At 48.7% G+C, this 7943-nt stretch overlaps 1 long non-coding RNA gene across 1 annotated transcript; it reads right to left on the minus strand.

Annotated features, from left to right (window-relative positions):
• Nucleotides 1-802: 802 nt before the first annotated feature.
• On the minus strand, nt 803-3235 carry LOC309848804. The gene is made up of 3 exons (XR_014303298.1): nt 3101-3235; nt 1644-1701; nt 803-1031 (listed from the first exon to the last, which is right to left on the minus strand). It is a non-coding gene; the product is annotated as an uncharacterized lncRNA (long non-coding RNA).
• Nucleotides 3236-7943: the final 4708 nt, after the last annotated feature.

The raw sequence follows: 7943 nt of genomic DNA on the forward strand, positions 1-7943 counted from the left end.
GTGTAATGATGTGTACCCACCGTGACAGTATCATGCAGAACGTCTCACCAACCCCAGAATCCTCTGTGCTCCCCCTCTTCATCCCTCCACCTCTCAGCCCCACGGCAACCACTGATCTCTTTATTATCTGCACAGATTTGCCTTTTCCAGAAGGTCATGGAGTTGGAATGATACTGTACGCGGACTTTTCAGACTGGCTTCTTTGCTTCTCACTACGCATTTGAGTTCCGTCCATGCCTTTTGTGCTACGTGAACCTTTTACCAAGTGGTAAACAAAATTAAATTTGAAATGAACAATCTCTACAAATTGAAAACAAAATGATACAAGAATTATTCAGTCCTTTTTTTTTTTTTTGCAATAATGCGGGTATTGTTATTCAGGGGTTGTCAGATATATAATAATGTGGAATAAAGCAAATAAGTAATTAGTGATATTCTAATTCTACCATTTTTTTTTAAAGTAAACTGTACCCCACCATGGGACTTGAACTCATGACCCTGAGATCAAGAGTCTCAGGCTCTACTGACTGAGCCAGCCAGGTGTCCCTGATTCTACCATTCTTGATGTTCTGAAAACCAGGACTGTCCGTGTGGAAGAAAGCGGATAGAAATGGAACAGAAGAGGGTACATGAGTACCTACAGTTCCCAAGATGAGTTGAAAGCAGCATTAGGAGCTCCTGGGCTAGGAAGTATTTCATAGATGTGTACATCCTAGCTCTTCCACTGTAAAGGACTAAAACCAATGACCAACCCAGAACGAGGATCATCTTTAGTGTCCAGACTGTGCTTTGTAGATTTCTTTTCTTTTATTGGCTGGTAAATTTCTAACCAAAAAAAAAAAAAAAAAAAAACCAACAAAAAACAAAACCCCTGAGGGCTTCCTGGAGAATGGGCTGATCCTAGGATATCCCTGCTGAGTCTGGGATATCTGATGATGTCAAACAGCAAGGAAGATATTAAAGACTTGGGAGTCACGATAACAGGGCTCAGGAACAGCCTGGAGAACCCCCACTGGCCAAGATGGGCCCATCTGAATAGCAAAAAGAATAATGATTGCAATGTGAAACACCAAATATGTTTAGCACTGGGCATTCGTAACGGCCCTGAAAAGAAAAATACACTAGCCATTGTAGGAGGATGCAAGTGAACAAAATCATTATTTTGAAAGCCGGTAATCACAGGAAGACGGTTCAGTATCCCGCCCTCTTTTCCTACACGAACTGTACTGAGTGCTGTCCAAATGTCAGAGGAGGGGAAGTTTTTCTTAGAAGAACCCCAGTTAGTCAATGAAGACAGAATGTCACTGTTTTGCAACCTAGAACCAATGAATGGAATTGAGTATCATCACAGCCCCCCCAGATGTTAATTACCTGCCTCCGCATAGAGCAATACACAACCCCCCATGAAACAGTCCAGCAAAAAAAATAAATAAATAAAAATAAAAAAAATTCCAGATGTAAGCATGATCCAAGCCTCTAGATGTCATGACCCACAGACAGGCAGTACGGAGGACAGAAGAACATGTAAAGGGAGACTTTCAGGCTAGACTCTGCAAAATCCAACAGCCAACTCCATAGGAGAATGGCCCACTTTTCACCAGCATCTAGGCTTTAGGGAACTAAAAGGTAGGGTGGAAACTTACTGTTGAAAAAGGCTCAAAAGGAGCATCTGCTTCTCAAAATGATGAAGGAAACCAGTTTCTGTAAGGATGACATGAATGAGACAATTGGAAATAACACTGACGGATATGACTTAGTATCGTATTTGATGATATTAAGGGACACTTCTTAACGCTAAAGTGTGCTAAGGGCATCTTTATCTTTCGGAGATACGTCCTGCCGTGTCTGGAGATGCGGTGAGTCAGCGCCTGGGATGTGCTTCTAAATGACACAGAGGTGACGGGCCCCCGGCCGGCTCAGTCGGTAGAGCACACGACTGTCGATCTCGGGGTCCTGAGTTCAGGCCCCACACTGGGTGTAGGGCCTCCTTATTTAAAAAATAAATGACCCAGGCGGGGAAGTGGATGAGAAGGGAAGACCAGCCGTGAGCTGACCATTGCTGACGCTGGGGGGCCGGGTTCGTGGTAGGGGCGGGGCATTGTACTATTTCGTCTCCTTTGTCTATGCATGAAATTCTCCATAATAGAAAAGTAACAAATAAACAGATGCAAGTCAAGTGTAGGAAAACCAGAGGCGCCAAAGGAGAAGGTGCCTTTGCCTTTCTGCCGAAGTTCTCTCAGGCTCCCTCGTGTAGCAGCCTCCTGACCAGCAGCGTGGGCCTGGGGCCTGGAGCACGGCTCGGGGAGGCTCTGCTCTGGCCGCACAGCAGGATGGGGATGAGCGTGGACTCCGGGGCCAAGTGCAGAGCTTCCGACCGCGGCCCATCTATGTGCCCCTGCACCACCCAGGCCTCCACTCCTGCTCTCCGTCCCTCGTCCGTGAAGAGGGGCTGGCAAGAGCCCCAGAGCAGCGGCCACATAAGACTAGAGACCCGTTAGCTTCCCCCCTTCATGTGTCCTCTGACGGCTTCGTTGGTTCCAGCTCGGTGCTAGGCCGGTTGAATGGACGACTGCCAACCGAGGAGCCCAGACCACCACGTGGTGCTGCCTCTGCTTGGCAGGGCGTGGGCCACCCCGGCTAACAGCACCCTCACTAAGGAAGGCTGGCCCACAGAGGGGGCTGGGGCAGAGCCAGGGCCATCCAAGACCGATGTCACTTCAAAGGCAAAAGTGCAGAGCCCTGCGAGGTCACCTGAGAGCTCACCGGGCACAGTGGGGACAGAGAAGAACTCCCTAGGTTTCCAGCACATGTCAGGGCAGGGCAGGGACAGGATGGAAAGGGACCTTTCCCAAGGGCCTACTACGGGTTCAGGCATCACTGGATCCTTGCAACAGCTCCTGAGGTTGGCAGGGCAGAGAGCGGGGGTCGGTCGCCTGCCCAAAGTTACACCGTTAGGAATGGAAGAGCTGGTCTTTGAACCCACAGACCTGAATGGCTCCAAAGCTGTCTAGAGAGCTTCTTAGCTTTTAAGAGACTCTCCCCAGCCCTGGGAAAGCGAAAATACAGCCATGTGTATAAAACCCCATTTTCAGACTCATACCTCGCTTTTCTATGGTGGTGACATCCACTGGGCCGAGGGAGACTTCTGGCCAGGAGCACTCTGACTTGGCACACATTGAGTTTCAGATTCAAATCCATTTCTGGGTGGAGCTGTCAAGCAGACGGGTGAACAGAGAGCCTGGGGATGGGAGACATAAGCACAGAAGTCATCATGTCAGCGACGGAAGTCATCACATAGCGAGCACCGAGGACACCGGTCAAGATCGCCAAGGGGGCAAGCGAAGGCAAACTGAAGAAGTGATGGGCTCTGAGCAGAAGCTGGGGAGCGGCAAAGGCACCCGAGGAGGAGGGAGCGTGAGGCAACAGAGCGATGTATCCTGGAAGCCCAGCGAAGGTGGTGAGTCAAGGAGTGGCCGTTGTATCCAGAGCTGCTGGTGGTCAGGCAAGGTGAGGACTGAGCTTGGCCATGGGATTAGGCAACATGAAAGGAACGGGAGGACTCGACTAGAGCGGCTTTGGTGGGGCTCTAGCAACCTGTGCCTTGAGCCCAAAGCACCCCTCAGTGGCAGCTCTGACCTTGGCGGAAGGACAGAGCGGTTAGGAGCATCTCCGGGGAGCTCTGCAAAAGGGCTCATTTCTGCTTGAGGAGAATAGACCCGAGGTCCCAGAAGCATGGTCAGAAGTGGGGTACCTCCCAGAGAAGGCCCTCACGACAAGACAGGCCCAGATTCCTGGTGCTATCGCTAGGTCTAAGGGCCTGTTCCCACCACACCCATCACTCCTTTCCTAGATGGGTGCAGCCTCGGTGGTGCTGTGGAAAGTGAAGGGACCTGCACCACGACCTCCACCCTCCACCAGCCGGAGGGAGAGGCCTCCTGTTGGCGCCATGGTCTCGAGAGGCCCAGGCAGTGACCCCAGGGGACCCCATGGGGCCCGGGACAGGCAACTGCATGAGGACAACTTGGGAAGAACAAGTGCTCAGTCCCTCTCTTTCCAGCAGAATCTAAAGGGAGGTGGCTCTCAACAGAGACTAGCGGAGGGAGGTGGACCCCTAGGCTCCATGACCGGGCTGGGACGGGCAGGACCCCTGGTACCGCCTCCCCATACCATGTCCCAGGGACCAAGCCCTTGCACCGGGCTAGGCAGCCGCACACAAGTGTCTCCTGGACTCAGTTCTCAAATGACTTCTCTCGCTCCTTGCCCTCAGTCCTCCTCCCTTTGGTGAGAATCCCATGTGGGGAGCAAAATCACAGGTCAGCCTGTTTCTCAGAGACTGGGTGATCAGATTGTCTTGGCGTGGGGTTTTCAAATGATGCGTGTTAGTTCGTATGCCTTTGGAATTTCAACCAATAACATAAGGGGCACATGGGGACAGATGGTAACCTGCCTTCCTGTGGTGACCCTTTCACGATATATACAGACATCAAATCATTGTATTGTGCACCTGACACAGATACAATGTTCTAGGCCAATTATACCTCAGTAATATAAACAGGAAGGGGCAAGAAAGTTCAGAATGGTGCAGTGGGGTTTTTGTTTGTTTGTTTTTTGTTTGCTTGTTTGTTTGTTTGTTTTAAATGGAGCTGGATAGTGATGAGAAGCCCTTTCTCAAAGTCCACTCTGCCTTTGGGGAAATTTCACCAAGGAAAAAGGAATATTGGGCAAGTAAATGTGTAGTGGCTTAGAACCAGGTTTCCTATCAGACTGGGGTTGCTGACAGTTTGCAGGACAGAACCACTCTGGAGTGGGAATTGGTCACGCCATGTGCTCACGAGGAGATGTCCACACTTCAGCCCCGTGGGGGCAGCTGTTGCCTTGAGGCTCCCCAGGTGGGAAGAAGCAGAGCCGGTACCAGGACCAGGCTGCTCACTTTTCCTTTAAAGGAAACAAGCTCCAAGACCGGGAGAGGTTGATAAGCTGGTAATTCCAGAGGCTCCTACGTGGTGTTTATCTGGTGCGAAAATCTCTAGGGTAAAGGCAAGCCAAAGTTAAAGACACAGAGAAAATACTGGAATGAAGTCCATTGAAATGTTGATGACAGTTATCTGGAAGGGACGGGACAGGGAGGACAATAGAGATTTTAATTCTCATTTAGGTGTTTCACTATTGTATACATTTCTACTAGGAGCTATTGGATTCATCTAGAAGATGAGATTAGGAAGACGCCACAGGGATAAAGGAATCGGCTCTAAGCTCAATGACTCTAGAAGGTGTAAAATGTTTAGAATTGCAGGGAATTCCGAGTTTAGAACCTGGATGGTTTCTGTTCATGTTTGGAACCTGCACACTGAAACTGAACAATCATTTTAAATATTGTATAATGTTTACTTTAAAAGAGTACGATAAGTGAAACAGTAGCACCTTACACAGTTTTATTCTTCCTATTTTTGTCAGTGTTGCACTTTTTCTCTTGGCTGCCAGGATCCTCAGAGCCAAATTTTGGGCTTAGTCCAGATGACATAGTATAATATATAACCATTTCCCCCCTCCATTTCTTAGTTTCAGTTACTTTACACTTGCTTAGATGATTCCGTTTTATCTGTCTTTATATCAAGCCCACTCCAGTCCTTTCGGGGAGTGGATGGGGGGTATAATAATAATGAATGATCTTGGGGTGCCTATGTTGCTCAGTCATTGAGCATCTGCCTTTGGCTCAGGTCATGATTCTGGGGTCCTGGGACTGAGTCCTGCATAGATGGCGGGGGGGGGGGGGCCAGGGGGGTTGCTGTGCCTGCTCAGCGGGGAGCCTGCTTCTCCCTCGGCCCCTCTCCCACGCTTGTGAGTGCATGCTGTCTCTCTCTGTCTGAAATAAATAAATAAAATCTTAAAAAAAACAATGAATCTTCTTATTTGAGAGAAAGCCTCCATGACATCATGAAGAACAGGAGTTTTTCTCATTTACAGACGATGGGGCTGATTCTCAGAGACAGTGGTGTAACTCCATGCTTGATTCCCTTGAACTAGAACCTAACTTTTCAGACTCCACATGCAGTGCTTCCTCCACTGCCAAGTTAAAGTAGTAGGGCTTGAGGATGACTCTTCATGACCACTCGTCAGGGAAGGTGACAGGAAAAGCCTATTGCCTCCCACGCTGGCTCATTCCCCATCTGGAAGAGGTGGAAGGTGGGTGGCCAGGGCTCATGGCCACGTCAGTGTTGATCCGCTCCTAGGAAGCCTGTTGTTAAGAACCAGTCCCACAAGACGGCCAAAGAAAATGGGGACAATTAATATTTCTCAATCTTGGTTTCAAAGCAAGGGCTCGTTCCTCCAAAGATGGGCTGTCCTCATTCGCCCTGGTTTGGTGACATTTTTGTTCCAACTGTTGTTTTCCCATTATCTCTCCACATGGCTGGGGAGGGCCTCTGCTCTCTTTCCTCATTGTTGGGCAGCTTGCTGCAAGTCTCCTTGGACTTGCAGAGGCTGAAGCAACAGAAACTTATTTCCTGGAGGTGAGAAGCCTGAGATCAAGAGGTCTGCCGGGTAGCTTCTTCTGAGGCCTCCCTCCTTGGCTCGTAGATGGCCGTCTTCTTCCCCTACCATCTTCCCCCGTGCATGTCTGTGTTCTAACCTCTTCTTGTAAGGACGCCCCTAATATTGGATCAGGGCTCACCCTAATGACCTTGTTTTGACTTCATTATCTCTGTCTATCTCCAAATAAGTTCCTATTCTGAAGTACTGGAGGTGAGAACTTTAACATATGAATTTGGGGGTGGGCACCACTTGGCCCCTATGCTCACCCTCCCAACTCCTGGTTTGGGTGACAGCCTCCTTGGAGGGTGGCCCCCGGCATAACCACCCTTCCTGCGCCAGCAGCTGCCCCTGCTCCCAGGTCAGACCCATCTCAGCTAGGATCCCAGCGACACCACTTACCATGTGACTTTGACAGTTTTCCTCCATCTCTCCAAGGTTGGGTTTCATCCTATGAAACCACCTCCTACCTAACTGGGTTATTATGAAGAATAGCAATGTCTGGAGAGTGCTGTCCCGTGGGAGGGGCTGAATGAAAGGAGGCTGTGACTGACGGCTGAGCGAATTGCCAGCTTACGCAACGAGACTCAGGCCTGTCCCAACCCTGAGCTGATGGGTCGGTCTCCCCGAGAACCAAGTCTGCCCGTGACCATCTCTGGGCCTCCTCACCCAGTGATAAATCCTCCCCCACTGGGTGTCTTTCACAGCTCAGCTCTGTGTCTAAGGTCCAAAGAAAGAAAATTTTTTCTCAACCTCTCTGGCGCCTGGTGACTTTGATGTCCTAATGGTGGGTTTAGGTCTTGATTTGGGGTGATGTGGCTCTAATTTTTAAGGTTTAACAATTGAGCCTCTTTTTCCATTTTTTGTCATGGTTCCCTTTACAAATCACAGGTGTGATGGATGATTTTATGTACTGACTGGGCCATAGGATGCCCAGATATTTGGCTAGACATTATCCTGGGTGTGTCTGTGAGGGTGTTTTTGAAAGATTAACACTGAAATCAGGGCACCTAGGTGGCTCAGTTGATTAAGCATCTGACTCTTGGTTTCAACTCTGGTCATGATCTCAGGGTCATAAGATCGAGCCCTGTGTCAGGCTCCCTGTTCAGTGGGGAGTCTGCTTGAGATTCTCTCTCCCTCTCCCTCTGCCCTTCTCCCCATTTAATGCTTTGTCTCTCTCTTAAATAACTAATAAAATCTTTTTTTAAAAAAACACTTATTTTTTTGTATAATCTATATTTTATTTTTCAATTTGAATTAATATCCTCCCAAATTCACAAAAATGAGTGAGTTTTCAAAATATAAGAAAAAAGTATTCCCCATTCGTTCATTTCTGTAATGATACGTAACTTTTTTCATGTATTCAGATCACATTAGTTCATTTAAATTCAATTAGCCAACATCCAGTACATCAT

Source organism: Mustela nivalis, assembly GCF_964662115.1.
Source record: "Mustela nivalis genome assembly, chromosome: 15".
NCBI lineage: Eukaryota > Metazoa > Chordata > Mammalia > Carnivora > Mustelidae > Mustela > Mustela nivalis.